Below are 19,839 nucleotides of genomic sequence, written 5' to 3'. Positions count from 1 at the left end.
TGCCATCATTAAAAAACATCTGAATGAGATGTCACCCAGGATTCAGAGGCTTATGATGAAGATGCAGATGTATGAATTTACACTGATCTACACTCCAGGAAAACGTCTGATTCTTGCTGATGCTCTGTCTAGAGCCCCTGCACATGATAGTGTGAGTTCAACTGAAGAGGATATTCAATGTCATGTGAATTTGGTGTCCAATGTGTTGCCTGTATCAGATAGAAAGTTACAGCAAATAGTTGATGCAACAGCTAAGGATACAGAGTTACAGTTGGTCATACAGAATATGGATGAAGGATGGCCAATAGGCTCATGTTCACAGTTTTTCAATGTTAGAGCTGATCTAAGTGTTGTGAATGGACTGTTACTGAAAAAAACAACAGAATAGTGATTCCACAAGAGTTAAGACAGGAAATTCTACAGCGGATTCATGAGGGTCACCTTGGCATTGAGAAATGTAAAAGAAGAGCTAGAGAATCTGTTTTCTGGCCTGGACTAAATAAGGACATTGAGGTGCTGATAAGTAAATGTGAAACATGTCAGACATTTAGAAACAAACAGAGCAAAGAACCGATGATCATATCTGACACTCCAACATCACCATGGCTAAAAGTTGGAATGGATTTATTTCATCTTAAAGGAAAAGACTATTTAGTGATCATTGATTACTATTCAAACTATCCTGAGATGGCTCTGTTGGCTAATATGTCATCAAATTGTGTCATAACACATGCTAAATCAATCTTTGCAAGGCATGGCATTCCACATGTTGTAGTGAGTGATAATGGACCACGTTTTAATAGCAGAGAATGGCAAAGGTTTGCAGAACAATATGATTTTAAGCATGTAACATCAAGTCCACATTATGCACAATCAAATGGAAAAGCGGAGAAAGGAGTTCATACTCTTAAGCAACTTCTGAAGAAAGCTGCAGATAGTAACTCTGACCCGTATTTAGCTTTATTAAGCTATAGATCACCATTGCAATGCGGATATTCACCTGCTGAACTTTTGATGAATCGAAAGATTCGTACGACTTAGCCAAGTTATGACAGTAAAGGACAAAGAGCAAAGAAATCGTCAAAGTTGGAGTACAAGTTATGAAAGCAGAAAGTAAAACAAAAGTCATATTATGACAGATCAGCAAAGCAACTATTCTGCAGAAAGTAACTCCACGTTCATTTCGAATCTGTGAAAACTGAAGATGGACAAATTCTGAGACGAAATCGTCGCAGTTTGTTGAAAACTCCATTTGAACGTGTTGATGTGAGTGAAGATTCTAAGGACTCTCAGATTACTCCTACAACTGAAACGCATTGTGACATGGACAGTATTAAGGACAATACACCACCTGTGTTAAGAAGATCTACCAGAGTGGTAAAGAAACCTTATAGACTGATGTTGTAAAAAAAAAAAAAAAAAAAAAAAAAAAAAGGGGGAAAAACAGAAAAAAAAGTTGAAATGTATGTATTTTGTAATTCATGTTTTTAATGAGTACTAAGTAAGATAGGTTAAGTGAATTTTATTATAGCTATGTGATATTATGTGCTATCTGTCTCATACAATGGTTGTTTAATTTTAGATAGGATTCATGTAACATTCTAACCTTAAAGAAAGGAGGATATGATGATTGAATGAATTGTTTATGTCCACTAGATGGCAGTCGCGAACATAGGTGATTGCATAAATGTCAAGAATAGGACAACAGAAGTAGTCAGTCATTAGTGAGACACCTGTGTTACTCCTCTCGAGTTCAATTAAACTTAACGCAGTTCTTGATTTTCTACAGCCATTTATTTCAGACACGTTCTTCTAGGTCCTCAAAAAATGCCGTCAGAACTACAAAAAAGGTAACACAACCTAAATCAGTTCACAACAAATGGCACAATATAACAAAAGATCCATACAACAAAACTGTACCTCATTAGCTGCATCAACTCCAGAGGAATAAAGTCTAATCTTCTCACAGTCTCTCCAGCTCGCATAACCCACATGGCTCCAAATGCGCCAGCCAAAGTTCCCCGGGCAACACATGCCGCGCGGAACAAAACAAAAGTTCCCCCTCTACATTCCAATGTACACCCAACATAAAACCAATAAAATTACTACTGCCACCTTAAACATAAAAACAAAAATAAAAAACAAGAGGCAGTTGTCCTGACAGCAGCCACACTCCCACCAAATCACTTGTGATTTCTATTTGAACTTATGAGTGGATCTATTCTGCTTCTAACAATGTGACTGTCTTATGAATAGGTCTGTCTAAGTGAATTTGTTTGGTGAGTCGTCTTCCATGGCAATCTAAGGTGGAGTCACTGATCAATAACTGCACCTTCCGCACACATCCATCTTCACTTGGATAAAACTGCTGTGACCTTAGCGAGTTTCCAGTCATTTCGCGGTGCCATCTCATCTTTGATGATGACTATATCATTGACTTTCGCATTTCTCCTTGTTTTCTGCCATTTTTGTCTTTGCTGTAGGCCCAACAAATATTCTTTTTTCCATCTGTGCCAGAACTCATTGGCTAGGTATTGAACTCTACGCCATCTCTTGCGAAGGTACAAGTCCTGCTGCACAAAGTCTCCTGGAGGTGGTAGTATTACAGATGTCTTCATTGTTAAAAGAAGATTGGGAGTGAGTGGTTGAGGTCCGGTAGGATCATTGAGTAGGTGAGGAGTGATGGGTCGACTGTTTACTATGGCCATCACTTCGTAAAGATAAGTCCGTAATGATGATGAAATGTCAAGTGTCCGGGAAGACTGATCTAGGATGGAGGACAACACACTTCTGATTGTACGAATTTGCCTCTCCCAGACTCCACCCATATGACTGGCAGAGGGAGGGTTCATAACAAACTCACATCCGAGTTTCTTCAGGCTTTCCTGGTTCATTTCTCTTACTGCTTCCAGAAATTCTCGCCCTGCCCCAACAAAGTTAGTACCCTGGTCTGATCGCAGCTGCCGCACATTTCCTCGTATGGCAATGAAAGCTCGGAGTGAATTAAGGAAGGCGTCAGTTGACAGATCATCGAGTAATTCAATGTGTACCGCGCGGGAACACAAGCACGTGAACAGAAGTCCATAGCGTTTGAGCTCTTTACGCCCTTCTTTGACATAAAATGGGCCAAAACAATCCATCCCACAATATGTAAACGGAGGAGTTGTTTCCATTCTCTCATTAGGCAGGTTTGCCATTTTCTGCTCTTCTGTTCCTCGTCTGAGTTTCCTGCATTTCACACAGTTGTAGATATAGGATGATACTGCTTGACTACACCCAAGTATCCAAATGCCGTTAGCTCTTAGCTCATTTATTGTCATGCCCCGGCCCTGATGTTCCACATGCTGATGATAGTGATCAATCAATAACCTTGTGACGTGGCTGGTCTTCGGTAAAATAGCTGGGTGCTTAACATATGGATGTAGAGTAGCTTGCTCTAACCTACCTCCCACTCTGAGGACACCCTTGTGGTCGAGAAAGGGGTTGAGCTGGTAGAGCTTACTTGTCTTGTCTTCAGTTAACTCTTTTCGGGACTGAAGCTCCTTAATCTCTTTGGAGAAAACTGAGCCTTGTACAATGGCTATGATTGCAAGTTCAGCTTCTTGTCTTTCTTCGAGACTTGTAGCTTCATTGGTTCTCTTTTGCATTCTCTTAAACTCCTTCCCAAATCTAATGAGTCTTGCAATAGCTTTGACTAGTTTTGACCAACTGGAAAACTTCACAAAACGCTCCACCAAAGAATCTATCTTTGTCAACATGTGATGTGCAACTACTTTCCGTACTTCTGGGTCTTCTGATCCAAGTTCTCCTACCTTAATCTCTCCACTGGGCAGCTCTTCTTGCCAGAGAAAACTTGGTCCTCTAAACCAGTTGGAAGAAACAAGGTCTTTGGCTTTTAATCCACGAGACGCATGGTCAGCGGGATTTTCATGTGAAGAAATGTACTTCCACTGTGTTGGTACAGTACTCTCTTTGATGCGTTGGATTCGGTTCGCTACAAAAACGTGAAAAACGTCTTGCCTCATTGCTGATGTATCCCAACACAACCTGCGAATCTGTCCAAAAGAATTCTTCAGCATTTTCCAGCTCCAATTCTGCCTTGAGCATGTCGCTTATGCGTACCGCGACGACTGCTGCAGACAGCTCCAATCTTGGTACCGTAGTCACCTTGGTGGGTGCCACTCTGGATTTGGCGAATACAAGAGAGCAATGGATTTGTCCTGATTCACTGATAGCTCTTAGGTAGGTACAGACTCCGTATCCTGCAACACTTGCATCTGAAAAATAGTGAAGTTCATACTTCTGAACTTCTTTGAAATCCTTAGGAAGGTAACAACGGTCAATCTTAACATCTGCAAGGTTCTTGACATCTGACAGCCAGGACTCCCACCGTGGCTTCAGTTCACTTGAGAGCGGTGCATCCCAGTCCACCTTGTCACGACATATCTGCTGTAATATTTGCTTGCCAAGTAAAACAAAAGGCGCCACAAGTCCAAGTGGGTCGAAAATGGAGGCCACAGTCGACAACACTCCTCTTCTGGAAAGTGAGTGCTCTTTCACAACCACTCGAAACTGGAAATGATCAGAGGCTACGCACCACTTAATGCCTAGAGCTCTGTCTGTTTTTTGCTCACCAAGTGCAAGGTCTTGAGATTTTACTGTCTCTGCACAGTCTTCTTTAGGAAGTGAGTCAAGTACTTGTTGACTGTTGGAAACAAACTTATGAAGTTGTAGTTTCCCAGTGTGACAGAGTTCCTTTGCTTCATTCACCAGATGAATTGCTTCCTTTTCCGAGTGAAAACTGATCAAACCATCGTCCACATAAAAATTTCTTTCAATAAATTTTATTGTCGCTTCACTAAACTGTCCTTGACCTTGTGCTGCAATGTACTTGAGACCAAAGTTTGCACAAGCTGGTGATGAGGCAGCTCCAAACAAGTGGACACGCATGCGGTAGACCGATGGAGTGGAGTGGAAATCTCCATCATCCCACCACAGGAAGCGAAAATAGTCTTGATCTTCTACTCTGACTCTGAATTGATGAAACATGCGTTTGATGTCGCACATCACTGCTACTTGTCCCTTTCGGAATCTGCACAGGACTCCTACAAGTGTGTTGGTTAACTCTGGTCCTGTCAACAGGTGATCGTTCAATGAGACTCCTTCATACTTTGCTGAACAATCAAACACCACTCTTATTTTTCCAGGTTTTTGGGGATGGTATACCCCATGGTGAGGTATGTACCATGCCGGGTGTTTGTGCAGTTCTTCAGGAGGCACCTTTACTGCATCTCCACACTCTATTGTTTCATTCATAAACTTCACATAGTCACTGTGATATTGTTTGTCCCTTCCAAATCTCTTCTTGAGGCACTTGAGTCTGTGTTCTGCACAGATCTTGTTGTTTGGTAGAATTGGTCTAGCCTCCTTAAATGGTAAGGGTAACTCACAATGTCCATCCTTTTGAATTTTTACTCCATCCTCCATTATGGAAATGAAGCGCAAGTCCTCTTGAGAAAGATGAGAATCTTCCACTTTCCTTTCATTAAAATCAGATTCGAGAACTTTAATCACATCTGTTGTTGTGAAAACCTCTTTGACCTGAGTGCGACACATAAAGTGCACCTCTTTAGTCAGCTGATCAGATGGTGGATTAGGTGTCACTTCCTTGACAATTATCCTGTGACTACATCCAATAATGTCTCCATAGTCAACCAATGACCAACACCTCCAACTATTGTCCAGCCGAGGTCTGTGCGTTGAGCAAAGGGCTCATTGTCCTTTCCTGACACAACTTCTCTTGGTACTAATGCTTGTGAACAGTTATAACCTATTAACAGAGCAACATCGCATTCAATCAGAGGGGCAATCTCTTCAGCAAGGTGCTCCAGGTGAGGCCATGCTCTTGCTGTCTTTGGTGTGGGAATATGATTTAAATTGGCAGGGATAACTCTCTGGTATATGTCATAGGAAGAGGGATTCTCTTTGAAGAGTAGAAACCTCTGATTTGTAGCTCTGAAAGCCTTTGACTTGAAACAACAGTATCTTTAGATGACAACGTAGAGAGCTTTAACTGTACATCTCTTTTTTCTGTGTCCAGAGCATCTGCCTTTTCTTTGAGAACAAATGTAGTGTTGCTTTGACTATCCAGAAGGGCGTATACTAGCATTTCCTGTTCTGGATTACTTGCTGTGGACAACCAAACTGGGAATTATTGTAGATGTGAGATTGCTCTTATCACCTTGGATCACACGGTTTGAGATTGCTTCACTTGATGTGTCTTTACTTTGTTCTTTGGTTTCTTTAACTTGCCCTTGTTCTTTATCGCTGTCTTTTATTTCTTCTGAACTCTTTGTCTCGTTCTTCATGTAAACATGTGGGTGTTTTCCCTTACAGGTGTTACAAACACTTCTCTTTTCACATTTCTTGGATTGGTGTCCAAAACTGAGACATCCAAAACATAGTCCTTTCAATTTCACAAACTTCACTCTTTCAGTTATGGCTTTCTCCATGAACTTCCGACATGTCTGGATGTTGTGATTTAATCTTTCACAGAAAACACATTTGTTTATTTCTGTTCTCTCTTCTGTGCTTGCAAATGTCTTTGCTCCGACACTTCGAGCTTTTAAAGGTTTCACTTTCTCTGAGTCATTTGTTTTGAGAGCATGCAGTGATGTCACTGGGTTACATGCTATTTTAGCTTCTCTTGTGACAAAGTCAACAAAGTTGCTGAAGGTTGGAAATGAACCAGTCTCTTCTTCAATCTGAATGACTTGTCTATTCCATCTTGCTGTAAGCCAATCAGGCAGCTTGTTGAGCATTCGTTGGTTCTCACTGCAGTCATTCAGAACCTCGAGACTCTTTATCTGAGACATTGCTGCTTCACAGCCTCTGAGAAAATCTGAGAACTCTCTTAGTTCAGCGCTGTCTTTTGTTCCAATTTTCGGCCATGACGAGAGCTTATCTCTGAAGGCTTTAGCGATTATGAATGAACTTCCATATCTTTCCTCCAGAATGTTCCAGGCTGAATGGTATGCTATGTCTGTTCCCAGTAGAAAGTAACCCTCAATAGCCTTTCTTGCAGGACCACCAACATACTTTCGTAGGTAGTAGATCTTTTCACCCACTGGAATGTTCTTTCTTTCAATCAGCATTTGAAATGAAATTTTCCAATCCTTGTACTTGATTGGATCACCATTGAAAACAGCAGGTTCTGGAACTGGTAATCGGTTAATGTTAATGGACTCTGCTAAAACCTTTGCCAGTACTGTTGCGCCATCTTCCTGCGTGGCATTGTTGGTAGGTTGCGCACTTGAGGTGTTGTCTTGTGGTGATGTAAATGATTGTGCACTTGGATTGAGTCTTGAAGGTTTCAACTTAGGCTGAGGCTGGCTTACTGGATTGATGTGGTCTTTGATTTTTCCACATCATGCAGAAGATCCGATATTTCTTCATCTGAGTTGAGTTCTTGCTTGTAGACTCTCAGTCGTGCTTTGGCAGCTTCCATCTGTTTTACAGCTTCTAAACGTTCAAGCTCTCTTTTTCTTCTTTATAACATTCTTTGGGTTTCAGCATTCTCTGCCTTTTGTTTTGCAAGTCTTTCTTTGTTTTCCAATTCAAGCTCTTCCAGTTTCTCTCTTTCCCACTCCATTTCTTCCATCATCTTTAGAGTGGCTTCCATGGCTGCAAGTTCTGCTGCTGCTTCTTGTCTTTTGACAGACAATTTACTCGAATGGCTTGAACGTACACTACCCGATTGTGTGGAAACTTGCGAGGTTGTTAAAGTGAACACAGAGCCAGCTTCACTCCAACCAGCCGATCTCCTTTCTATATCTTTCTCATCTTCCTTTTCACCAGTGTTTCCTTGAACTTGGTTTATAAGTTTTTGTGAAACTGCATCACATGTGTCCACTCTGCGACGAGTGTCTCTGTCAGGTGTTTCATAACTTCGCAGCTCTTCGTAGGCTTGCTTCACTTCTCCTGAAGCATGTTGGATTTGAACAATGATTGTGCAAACTTGGTTCATCAGGTGCTTCAAGTGATCTTTTAGCTTGTTTAGCAGCAGTTTTCCATTTGTTATAACTGATCTTGAAACGAGCTTGAAGCCTGCTCACCTTTTCTTCATGTAGTTTTGGCCTTTCTCTGTGAGTTTTCTCTGCCTTACACTTTTCCTCAAGCCTTCTTCTGGAACAGCTTGACTTGTTCTTGCCTCCAAGGGGATTGTATCTGAGGCCTTCTCTTCGTGATTCCCATCTTGCTGCAGCTCCATAGCTCCAGCATCACAGTCTTCTGTGTGGCCATGTCACTGTTCAATTGTGTGTGCACTAAGGGTTTTCTTAACTGTAACTTAAAATGTTCCTATATTAAAAATAATAAAAAATAAATAAAAATATATAGCTTCAAGCGCTAACCTTTCAGTTTGTTCATAAACTTAAATTATTTTCCTTGAATGAACTTAAATGTAGTGTATCTTTAACACTCTTTACACCTTTATGTGTTTAAGCTTAAATTATTTCTATCTTCAAAGACGAACTTAAATGTGGTGTAACAAACACCTTAATCAGAACAATAAATCTTCTTTCACTTGTTACAAAACAGAAAAAAAAAGAAAAATAGCTTCCATGTGAAACCAAATTATAACTTGCTTTTAAGGTACCTTAGTTTACTATTAACTTGTCAAAACACTTATAATTCACTTGAATAACTTGGTAACAATTACCGTGCAAACATTTACTTATTTATCTATATTTTTTTCAAACTTAAGCTTTAACTTTATACCACAGCAGATTATAGAGTCCCTTTCAAAGTTAGCAAAGCTAATTCACCTATTCACATTTAACTTATTTTAAACGTGTTACTTGGTGCAGATTAACCACGCTGCACTCCTGGACTCTTGGCTGCCTCTGGTTCAGGTAACCCTGCATGCAGTCGGTTTTTTCCTTCGATGCTAGAGAGCGACGTCACCCCTTAACGAGCTGCTCGTTGACGGCTCCGCAGCTGCAACAGACTCCGCTCTTCTCTCCACACTTGTCCAGCACGAAGCAGTTGAGTTCTGACTCTTACTCCTCTCGAGTTCAATTAAACTTAACGCAGTTCTTGATTTTCTACAGCCATTTATTTCAGACACGTTCTTCTAGGTCCTCAAAAAATGCCGTCAGAACTACAAAAAATAACAACCTAAATCAGTTCACAACAAATGGCACAATATAACAAAAGATCCATACAACAAAACTGTACCTCATTAGCTGCATCAACTCCAGAGGAATAAAGTCTAATCTTCTCATAGTCTCTCCAGCTCGCATAACCCACATGGCTCCAAATGCGACAGCCAAAGCTCCCCGGCAACACATGCCGCGGAACAAAAGTTCCCCCTCTATTCCAATGTACACCCAACATAAAACCAATAAAATTACTACTGCCACCTTAACATAAACAAAAATAAAAAACAAGAGGCAGTTGTCCTGACAGCAGCCACAACCTGTGTGCAACCTGTATGAGCGAACGAGCCAGAGCGACTTTAATAAAAGCATCTAAGAAGAAGCACAACGTCTGGTTCTTATCAAGCACGAACAGAACATATGGTTTTTGTGGTTTTGTGAAGGAGAAGCTGACGGCTCTCCCTGACATCTGCTGCTCTTCCTGAGCGTTGCGCTCAGACTGCAGGTTAAACAGTTAAATCTGCTCAACAGGGATCAAAGTGTCTCAGTCTGAAAGCTGAAGCTCAACACAAACTGGATCATCAGCATGACAAGGATCCCGAACAAGAAATCTGCAAATAAACCACTAGAAAACAAAACAGTCGAGGTGATGCAATGGCCTAGTCAAATTCTGCAGCTCATCCAGATCGTCATAAATTCTACAGTGAGATCTATAGAGAGCGTTGCAGTCAAATGCCTGCAATCCTTTAAAGGATTTTTCCACAGGAATGCAGTAGATTGTGTTCATGGTGTTTTCTGATCCTTAAGCTGAGATGTTTTAGTCTTTAGACTTTATTTAGTTTTTTGGAGCTGCAGTTGCATCATTTTCTGACATATGAATTATTTAACGGATCTTACTGAGAGTGAAGCCACCTTTTTATGACTGTAACCGTGTTTCAGGTGCATGGAGCGTCTGCAGAGCTGCTCTCTCTATTTCTACTCTCTGCAGTGCAGACAGATTATCAAACATCCATTTTTAATCCCACTTTCTGCTCAAACTCATGTTAAAGTTTCTCCTTTGAACGCGTTTCCTCTTTTGTCTCTGTGGTTACAAAGTTAATATGACTTTCCTTTAATCTCGGCTGATAAAACTGGACTGATGAGAGCCACAGTTTCGGGTCAGCCTCGGCCGGTACCGGCAGCATACTGCCTCCGCTCCGGTTTGTATTGTTTCCTAAATCTTTGTGAGGATGCGGCTCTCTGCTGGTCAGAGGAGAAACTGTAAACCAGGTCCAATTATTCTTGGATGTGAAACTCAGGAGCGGTTCCCTGCAGCCGCTCCAGTTTCTGCAGGCTCCCAGAAACATGAAGTAAAACCGGCACCACCAGCTGCACCAGAACCGTCCAGTAATGTCTGCATAAATACAGGATTCTGGGCTCCAGTCGACTTCCTGGGATCGGACCATGAACTGATCCGAGGAGAGACCGGTTAATCTGCAGCAGAACCAGTTACAGATACGGGAGGAACCTCTTCCTCTATAAAGGAACAAAATCTTCCTTGATAGTCAAATGAATTCTTTTTCATTTGAGCGAAACACAGAAATGATCCACCTGGTCCACCAGGAGTTCTGCACAGGACTGGATCCGGTAACATTCGTTCACTTTTCTGTCACCGATTTTTGATGCATTCGCTTTTATTTCATGATTTCTGGAACAAAGGCAGACAGACGTTTGACTCGCCGTCGCTGATGTTTTCTCGTCTCAAAGGCTGCAGCGACGCGAAAGCAACTTCAATTTTTAATTTGTCGCCACAGAAAAAACTGTGAAGATGTTTTGGTCCAGTTTATGACTTTAAGGATTTACCTTTGCACCAGGTGGACATTAATCTGTGACCTCTGCTGCACAGAGCTTCTGCTTCTGCCTTCATTCTCCTGCAATCCTCTTTAAAACGGTCTTGGGTGGCAAACCCTTGGCTTTTCAATATTTCATCGCACCACTTAGCCAGACGAGCATCAATTATTCACAAAGAGGTGGTCGCAATTAAGGACCCTGCCAATCAGCAGCGCAGCGACAGACCACAGCTTCACCCCAAACCCGCTGGCTGACAGGGGAGAGGAAATCCATGAGGACAGAAGGCATTAGCTCATCTGGTGGTTCTGGTTCAGAGATGATGACTGTTAGCAGGAAGCATATGGAAGCTGAGCGAAGCAGCAGCAGCAGGATCGTCCTTTAGCCTCCCGCCGGGCGCCGGTTTCAGACACTCAAACATCTGTCAGCAGGAAGCCACCAGACTCCAGTCTGAAGCTGGAAATCTGCAACAAAATGGGCCAAAAAAGATTTATTAAAGGCTGTGTTGTGAAAAATGTGGCATTTCTGAAATTAGTCATTGTTAATTAGAGGAAACAAACTACTACAGAAATGAGCCATCTGCATATTTCTCTACAAATTGAATGATCTCAAATGGCACAAACACAATCAGAAAATGAACTGCAACGTTTCCAGCTCTTATCAGAGTTGCCTTTTTGTCTTTACCAGTTGGAATCAGAAACGATCAACCTGAAGGAGCAACAAAGACCTTCTGGTCAGAACCAATACCTACTTTATGAGGATTATAATCCAGCATAGTGAATCTCTTGGCATGTTTTGTGGCCCTGGCAGCAGATTTGTGTTTTCTGTTTTTTTCTCCAGACTTAAGACGCAAAATTCATATTTTACATGTTTCCATATTTCCATTTGGGTCTCCTAAAACCATCCAGCTACTCATATTAGACTTAGACTTAGACTTGACTTTATTGATCCCTTGGGAAGACTCCCTCAGGAAATTATAGTTACCAGCAGCTCACAGGCAAAAATGTGGCACACAGTAAGCATACGCAAAAGAATCCAAAAAAATACAAATTAATACAAAACAAAGAATATAAATACAACACAAAAGGAAATTATAGCAATTTGGTGGATAGATTGACCAGTGATATGGTATTGCACTGTATGGTTTGGCCTGATAAATATGGAGTTCACATTTGTAGAAAAACTACTCCTTCTTCCCTCTGTCCTGTGTCACCTCCGACCCCCCAGTGAGTTGTACAGTCTGAAGGCGTGGGGGGGACAAAGGAGTTCTTGAATCTATTGGTCCGGCACTTGGGAAGCAGCAGTCTGTCACTGAATCGGCTCCTCTGGCTGCTGATGACGGCATGTAGAGGTGGCTGCTATCGTCCATGATGTCCAGCAGTTTGTTCAGTGTCCTCGCCTCTGCCACCGTCACCAGAGAGTCCAGCTTCATGCCGACCACAGAGCCGGCACGCCTGATCAGTTTGTCCAGTCTGGACGTGTCCTTCTTGGATGTGCTGCCTCCCCAGCACACCACGGTGTAGAAGAGGACACTGGCGATCACTGACTGGTAGAAATCCACAGCAGTTTGCTGCAGATGTTAAAGGACCGCAGTCTCCTCAGGAAGTACATCCTGCTCTGCACCTTCCCGTACAGGTGGCTGGTGTGTTTTGACCAATCCAGTTTACTGTCCAGCCACAGCCCGAGGTACTTGTAGGAGCCCACGACCTCAACCTCCGTTCCCTCTAGTACGACTGGTCTCGGCTTTGGTCTGGACCTCCAAAGTCATAACCAGCTCCTTCGTCTTAGAGGTGTTGAGTTCCAGGTGGTTTGTGTGGCACCAGAGAGCAAAGTCCCTCACCAGACAGCGATATTCCTCCTCTCCGTCGTCCCTGATACATCCGACTATGGCTGTGTCATCAGCATACTTCTGTATGTGACACAGCTCCGAGTTGTAGTGGAAGTCAGAGGAGTACAGGGTGAAGAGAAGAGGGGCCAGCACTGTGCCCTGAGGGGCTCCTGTGCTGCTGACCACAGGGTCAGACACGGTGTCCTTTAGCCTGACATACTGCGGCCTGTTGGTGAGGTAACTATGGATCCAGGTGACCAGGTGCTGGTCCACTCCCATGCTATTTTTGTCCTGGAGCAGAAGGGGCTGGATTGTATTAAAGGCACTGGAGAAGTCCAAGAAAAGGATCCTCACTGTGCCACTGCCCTTATCCAGGTGGGAGTGGGCCCGGTGCAGCAGGTAGAGGATGGCATCCTCCACACCAACATCTGCCTGGTAGGCGAATTGCAGGAGGTCCTGAGCATGTTCCACCTGAGGTCTGAGGAGGCCGAGGAAGAGCCGCTCCAACGTCTTCATCAGGTGTGAAGTGAGTGCCACGGGCCGAAAGTCATTCAGCTCGCTGGGCCTGTTCTTCTTGGGCACTGGGACGATGCAGGATGTCTTCCAGAGGGTGGGCACTTCCCTTAGCTGCAGGCTGAGGTTGAAGATCCGCTGTAGTGGCTCTCCCAGTTCAGCAGCGCAGGTCTTCAGCAGCCTTGGACACACCTGGTCCGGCCCTGCTGCTTTCCTGGGCTTGAGCTTCCTCAGCTGTTCTCTGACCTGGTCTGTGGTGATGTGGGGTGGAGGTTGTGCTGAGGTGTGTGGGGGGGTTGTCAGTGTTTTGTTGTCTGTGGGGAGGTGTGTGGTAAGGAGCAGAGGTGGCTGCAGTGAGAGAGGGGGTTGGGGGGGCACAGACTGGTTGAACCTGTTGAAGAAGTTGTTCAGGTCGTTTGCCCTCTCCATTGTTTAAATTAAATTAGTTGGCAATAAGTTCATGTTTTTTGGTGAAGTCCATCTGTTACCAAACAACCTAAGCTGAGCTCCAGCATGTTTGGTCAGCTGGTTTTACCACTGTACAATGGCTGCTGGAAAAGACAAGTGTTTGGTTGTTGACTTACCATCCAGAAACCTGTTGTTGTTTGTGCAGGAGGCTCAACTTCTGCTTTTCAAAGATGTATGATTTGTATGTTTTAATCTGTGATTAATGTATTTAAATCTAACTTGTATAAATTTCAGACTTTTTTAGGATGTGGATGCTCCGGACAATGATGCACTCACTTTGGCAGAACATTCAAAGTAAATGCAGGACCAGTCCAATCCAGGATCTAAACCCAGAACCTTCCAGAACCAGCACATTTCCTTCCAGCAATCTTTGACTAGAGTATAGAAAATGACTCTAAAGTGTCGGCTATCAAAGCAGATCTGAATCATCCCCCCTCAGTGGGAACAAACTGAACAATAAGAGCCAAACATCAGCGAACAAGGGGCCACTGACCTCTGACCCCGGATAAAACAGCCGGCCTCATTTGGAGCTAAGCTACATATTGAGGAATGTTCTCCTGGGTGTTTTAGTCAATAGTTCAGACGAATTCAGGCAGAACGAGCCGCAGTCTGCTGCCATCACCTCCCATTTGCATTCTGGTGCTTCATGCTGGTGTTTATTTATGCAGCACATTGTTACCCTGCAATACGCAGCACATAATTATGAAGCTCTGCTGCTCTCCAGTCTGAAACGCAGAAACAGCTGCCTACCACTCCCTTTGCTTCATCCGCCTCAGAAATCTGTCCTTTATCTGCCTGTTTAATTCGCTGAAGCAGACTGGAAAAAAATCAGATAAAAATTAAAAATTATAATTTGCAGCATTTCTAGATTTTATCTGCTGAAGTCGGCATTTCTTCCATCCGGTGGAAACTGGAGAAGATTCACAGTGAGAGAAGAAGAAAGAGAGCAGCCATGCTGCTTTTCAAATAATAATACCGATAACTGGGCTGAGTGTGATGACTGTGTTAATCATAACCTGCAGTCACTGGAACAAAAACTGCGTCTGTATTGGGGAAAATTAGGCAAAACAAGCCTGCTGCTCATAATAAATTCATCTGCAGCTCCCAGTGTTTCACACGCTGATTATTAATCGCTGCTCGCTAAATTAATCTGTTTTTGCCTAAGAAATTTCATTTACTTTGAGTCACTGTTGGGTTACCTGGCTGCGGGAAATGAAATATTCACTTTGTGTTTATAGAAACTGAATATTTGATGGCTGAGGATGCAATGATTTAGCTGCTTTTCTTATGTGTTCATTCAGTTTCATTATCAATAACATTAGAAAACTGATATATTTTTGGTTTGATTGTGAAGCATCGTATGATCGTTGGTTGTGCAGTTTAAAAAAAACTAAAATACTCTTATACAGCAGGTTTTTCTGACAGTAAACCTTCAAAGTTTTCAATTTGTACCACCTACATGGCTGAGCTGGTTTATGGTGAACCTCAGGGATCAGTTTTTACCTCCTTCAGTTCTCCCTTTACAGTCTCACTATTTCTACTCAGGTGATGCATAAAAATGTAACAGCTGAAAATTAAAAATATGTGCATATTTTCAGGTTTTATGATGGTTAAAAAAAACCCAAGCAGCAGTTAAGTGTTTCGCCTCCAGATGTTTTAGCCCATAAATAAACCTTTGTTCATTTTAAATGCATAATTTTACATTTTAATAAACTCTCTCTGTGAATGTAACCCTTCCTGCAATCATGCCTCCCTCGCACTGGATGGACAAACTTTGAAAGTTTTGTCCCAGTTGGCTTCCCGTACAGGCCTAATGGACCAGCAGAGAAAACAGCAGTGAAGCATCACTCCATCGCTCCGGCCCGTCTCCTGGTTCTTTGGATCCGTCTCCGTCACAGCCGGATTATCGGAGCTGAAAAGACGCAGCGTTCACCTGGACTACATCCTTCCACTCCAGTTGAGCCTGGAAACCCAGAAACAAACCGAGGGAGGCTCTCTGGGGAACTCCTGCCTGCTCTGTGTGTTTGACTCCCTCTTCTCCTCCTCTGTGTGCAGAAACACATATTTATGGTTCAGAGCTGACGGGCAGTGGCAGCCTTCCTCTTTCTCTGTAATTGCCTAAATCTGCCAGAAGCAGTCTGCTGCTGCTGAGAGATAGGCCTTTATTGTTTTCTTATGAGAGATAAATCCGTCTCCTTCTCCAGGCTTAAGCCACTTCAGAACCTCTTATGTCTTCTTTATCTGCAGTAATTAAGTCAGAGAAGCTCCACGAAGGACACAGAAAGGCATCAGACAGGGAAAACTTATCTGTAGGAACCATATTTTCAAAAATAATGCACCAAAAAGAGCAGTGAACATTTGCAGCATATGGCAACTCAGATGCTGTCTTCATCTCAAATATATCATATTTATGAAATTAGTGCTTTTTCAAATATTGCAGTTTTTACAAACTCAGATGAGAAGGTTGTAGAATCTGCCAGTCAGGCTCTGTCAGGCAGAGAGTCACATTTAGCTCTGAAAGCAACTTTAAGCTCCTGATGCACTGAGTGCTGAATAGAGGAAGTCAAAATGCTCACAAACTGTCATTCATTCATTTGGCTCAGACACTGAGAAAGAAAAGGATTTGGTGTTGTAGCTGATTAGAGGGAGTAAACATCAAGAGTTTTTAAAGATTTATTCCCAGTTTATCACATTGAAACCACAAACTTCAACACACAAACTGAGATATCCTATTGGCTGTTTACCACTAAATACTGCATGGAAACAGCAAACTGGCCTTGAACACATCAATGAAACCTGGTGTTGGCAGCATCATGCTGAGGGTATGTGCAGTAACTACAACGTTAGTTGTACTAAACCTAAAGCACTAATCAGAAACATTAGTTCTGCTAACATTAGAGGTTTAGCTGAAGCTAAATGCTAAAGTGCTATTTGTTGTTGAAATATTTCAGGCCGGATGGATGGATGGATGGATGGATGATGATGGATGGATGGATGGATGGATGGATGGATGATGGATGGATGGATGAATGGATGATGGATGGATGATGGATGGATGATGGATGGATGATGGATGGATGACTGGATGGATGGATGGATGATGGATGGATGGATGATGGATGGATGGATGGATGGATGGATGGATGATGGATGGATGGATGGATGATGGATGGATGGATGATGGATGGATGGATGGATGGATGGATGGATGGATGGATGGATGGATGGATGGATGGATGATGGATGGATGATGGATGGATGATGGATGGATGGATGGATGGATGGATGATGGATGGATGATGGATGATGGATGGATGGATGATGGATGATGGATGGATGGATGGATGATGGATGATGGATGATGGATGGATGACTGGATGGATGGATGGATGGATGATGGATGGATGGATGGATGGATGATGGATGGATGATGGATGGATGGATGGATGGATGGATGGATGGGATGGATGGATGGATGGATGGATGGATGGATGGATGGATGGATGGATGATGGATGGATGGATGGATGGATGGATGGATGGATGGATGGATGGATGGATGGATGGATGGATGATGGATGGATGGATGGATGATGGATGGATGGATGGTTGGATGGATGGATGGATGATGGATGGATGGATGGATGGATGGATGGATGGATGGATGATGGAGGATGATGGATGGATGGATGGATGGATGGATGATGGATGGATGATGGATGATGGATGGATGATGGATGGATGGATGGATGATGGATGGATGGATGGATGGATGGATGGATGGATGGATGGATGGATGGATGGATGGATGGATGATGGATGGATGATGGATGGATGGATGGATGGATGATCAGAGGTTGTCTGATAAAGTAAGAGCGCTCACTCTGACGTTTTCTCCTGTCTCATTCCTTGTGTAATGAGACACTTCAGTAATTGTCCACTAAGTTGTGATTCTTTGAAGTTTTCTGGAACCAGAGGAAAACATTTGGGTTTTACATTCTAACTGTTACCACAGGCTTTTACATCGGAAAACATTGAAAGATTAAAATCAGTGTATGTGCTGCAGCAGCGTCTGCAGCAGCGTCTGCAGCTGAGTCTGCAGCTGAGTCTGCAGCAGTGTCTGCAGCAGCGTCTGCAGCAGCGTCTGCAGCCAGCGCTGACAGAGTCTTTGAAGACACTGGGTATCGTCTGCTCCCCCGCTGTCCTGATGCTGCTGGGCTCCCCGGGGCCAACACACACGCAGTTTCCCAGTTTTGTATCTTTTAGCAATCAGCTGCTGCTCACAAAGAGGGAAGCAGCTGCGCTCCTCTTGTAATCCCCACACAGACCCTCCCTATCTCAGATTCACGGCCCTGCTGCTGTTTGAGTCTCAGCAGCAGATCCTAAAGACTTACTGATGTTTATGATGTCTACAAATGATTTTATCAAGAGATGCTTCACTTGGTGCATCTTTCAGGAGGGAAACACTCTCCAGTTAAAATGAGAATCTGTTTTTTATCTGGAGAAGAACTGATCTCTTCTCCTGCTGTATCTGTTTCACATATATCATCTTTTGATATCTTATTACTACTGTTATTTTTTTATTTTTTATTAAACAAAACAACCTCTTTGTATTCAAGTTCTTGAGCTTGTTCTGGGTTTATTTGTCACTTTTCAGATCTGTCGCCCCTCAGTTTGTGGATGCAGAAATCCCTCAGCCGTATGGGATTCAGAATAACTCTGGGAGTAATTGCAGCCTGGATGTGATGAATGTTTCCCACCAGGAGGCTAAACCAGATCCTTAAACCATCAGTGACAACAATATCCAGCTGAGGGAAACCGGGTCCAATCCGAGTGAAGGTTTTCAGAAACATCAGCGCTGCTGAACGGAGTCTGAGAGGAATGTGAGAAAAACCAAAGCAAGTTCTCTGCATTAGGAATAAAAACAACAAACTGCAGCAGGAGCTGCAGGTTTGGGATGTGGTTCATTTATTTCTGTTAACAAAGAAGAGATCAATCTGCTTGATTAGAGCTTCATTTCCTCCCCAGCGGCTCCAGCTGAGCACGAAGCAGAAAGAAACCACCGAGCTGCAGCTGTGGCCTGCGGTTGCCCTGCCGGCCGCTGGAGGCAGGAAGGCCAGGACGGGCAAATTCACACAAACTATGTTCCAGAAAGTTAATAAAAAATAAAAAAAATCTGAAATTTTGACATTGATCACAGAAATTTTCTGAAGAATAAAACAAAACAAAAATGTATCTATGAGGTTTAAATGACAAAACTTTGCTAGAAAAACTCCTAAATTTTTAGATCAATCTCAAAAATTAGATATAAAACAATTTCTTGTTTCTAAAAGTGGAAAAATTTCTGCATTTTTCTTAGAAAATTTCTGACAATAATCTAAAAGTTTCAAAATTTTTCCCAGCAAAATCTCAACTTTTGGAGCTCAGAAATGTTATAAAAATTTCAGATTTTTATGGCAGAAATTTGCTCCTCTTTTGTCCACTCTCCTCCTATCAACAGTGGTCCATCGTACCAAGATGCTGGGAAAATGTTGCCTTATTTATTTTTCAGTTTTATCAACCCCCCGGTTTTTAACCAACAACCTCCTTCCACCCCCAGGATGAAGGTGTGTTTGGTTCGCTGGGCATCGGCGCAGCTCAGGAGGCAAAAAGCAGCTTCAGTTCCTGCTGCTCACCATTGATCTGGATGGATTTTACTGTGATGTGGTTTGTGTTAGTGCTGCGGTTACATGCTGTCCACTGGCTCAGATGCTGCGACCTGACAGAGCAGCATCACAAACTGATGATGTGATGAAGATTTCTCTCAAAGCAGCTCCTTCTGCAGGTGGAAGCAGCTTTTTTGATTTTTCTCAAATGAATCGAAAGGTTTTGCAAATCAACACCATTTCAGGGGGAATCTGTAATATCTAAATGGTGATTCAATGCAAACTTGACCATTCTATATACTTTATTTCTATGGTTTCTAGTTTCTAATTTCTGGGGCAGCAGACCCCACTAGGACTGTGTCACTCCACAGCTGCATGTGACTCATTCATGTTAGCAGATG

This window comes from Poeciliopsis prolifica, unplaced genomic scaffold (assembly GCF_027474105.1).
Source record: "Poeciliopsis prolifica strain line A6 unplaced genomic scaffold, Auburn_PproV2 SCAFFOLD073, whole genome shotgun sequence".
Classification (NCBI taxonomy): Eukaryota; Metazoa; Chordata; class Actinopteri; order Cyprinodontiformes; family Poeciliidae; genus Poeciliopsis; species Poeciliopsis prolifica.
This window is presented reverse-complemented; position numbering follows the sequence as displayed.